The sequence below is a fragment of the Octopus bimaculoides genome, chromosome 3 (assembly GCF_001194135.2).
Source record: "Octopus bimaculoides isolate UCB-OBI-ISO-001 chromosome 3, ASM119413v2, whole genome shotgun sequence".
Taxonomy (NCBI): Eukaryota; Metazoa; Mollusca; class Cephalopoda; order Octopoda; family Octopodidae; genus Octopus; species Octopus bimaculoides.
Genome location: NC_068983.1, coordinates 139940614 through 139942100, shown reverse-complemented (window position 1 = coordinate 139942100; position 1487 = coordinate 139940614). Strand labels below are relative to the sequence as shown.

At 33.7% G+C, this 1487-nt stretch overlaps 1 protein-coding gene across 3 annotated transcripts in view; it reads left to right on the top strand.

Moving 5' to 3' along the window:
• The window catches only part of LOC128247348 (uncharacterized), a 249604-nt gene that overhangs the window by 247191 nt on the left and 926 nt on the right, over window positions 1-1487 (top strand). The gene's annotated exons all lie outside the window — the stretch shown is intronic.

The window sequence follows — 1487 nt, the reverse complement described above, 5'->3', positions numbered from 1 at the left end:
GTGTGTGTGTATGTGTGTTTGCTTTTTGTTTGTGTGTGTGTGTGTGTGTGTGTGTGTGTGCGTGTGTGTGTATGTATGTGTGTGTGCGTGTGTCCATGTTTCTGTGTGCACGTATGCGTGTATGCAAGTGTACCTCCGTATGTGAGTGTGTATACAGAGCGGAGGAAATGCAGGAGCGACATAAAAAGCCTTCATTAGATGAAAAAAAATTGACGAGGGAAGCGGAAAATGTTAAAGTAGGAATGTGAGAATAAAACTAATATCGGTGTTATTTGTAGGATGCACTGGAAACTAAACAGTGTGGACACACAGGCACAGATAGGTTGATCAACTTTAATGGAAGAAAATCACTTCCATATAAATAAGGGGGCATAAAAACAATTTCATCAAACCGTATTTGGAGGATTAATTTGCAGTAGAAAAATAATATAATCTGCAAATCACACGTATAACCTATACAGAGGTATGTGAAATCCAATAAAGGTTGCAAACATCGTGCTAAATGGAAGCAATGAACAGATCCAGGATAGACAAAGAATGCATACGAAATTTCAAACAGGAATCATAGTCTTTAAAGTTGGAAAATTGGACAATTGGTAGACACTAAATTTAAGAATACATTAGCTACATTAGCAATATTTAGAGGTAAAAACGAAGTGGGTTATATGTTATCTTTACAAAGACAGCGTTCCCGAAACAAAGAAATAGCCATGCAGGTGACAATAATTCAATGATTCATAATTTGAAGTAAAAGCCGAATTGGTCTTAGACAAAATATAATATTTTTGATTTTAATATAACGGGCATTTCTGGCATGGCGAATGAGGCAAGATTTGCTTAAGTAGGTTCTTTTTAAAATGGACTAGTGAATTTTGTACGGAGAGAATATAGTTTATTTCAGTCACTATAGAAACTTGGATATGATGACCTGTTTTCTAGCTGTTACAAAAACTCGCCTGAAGGGGATTTCTTTTCTGCTTGTGAGGTTTGGGTGTGTAACGTTGTAATTAATCTAGAATTATAAGTTTATACAGTAATATTTTGATCTAACAGCTGCTATATTCAATTAAGTTTACAGTTCCTTCAAAGAGGTGAAATTCTTGCAATAATAAAATCAGTTAATATTTGTTCAACCTCCTATGACACTACACTCCTTAGGGACATTTGGTAGATGCTAAATTTAAGAATACATTAGCTACATTAGTTTTCACATATATATTCAATATTGGATCGAAAGACAATATGTATATTTAATGAAACTCTTACAGGTTACCAGAAATTGTGTGGATGTACATTCTCCCATACCTATATACACAGGTGCGTGTGCACAAGAGCATTACTTATTTATTTATCTAGCAAATATCCATACCTTTCTGTGAGTACACACACACACACACACACACACACACACACACACACATATATATATATATATATATATATATATATATATCTTTCTCTCTATATATATGTATATATATATATAT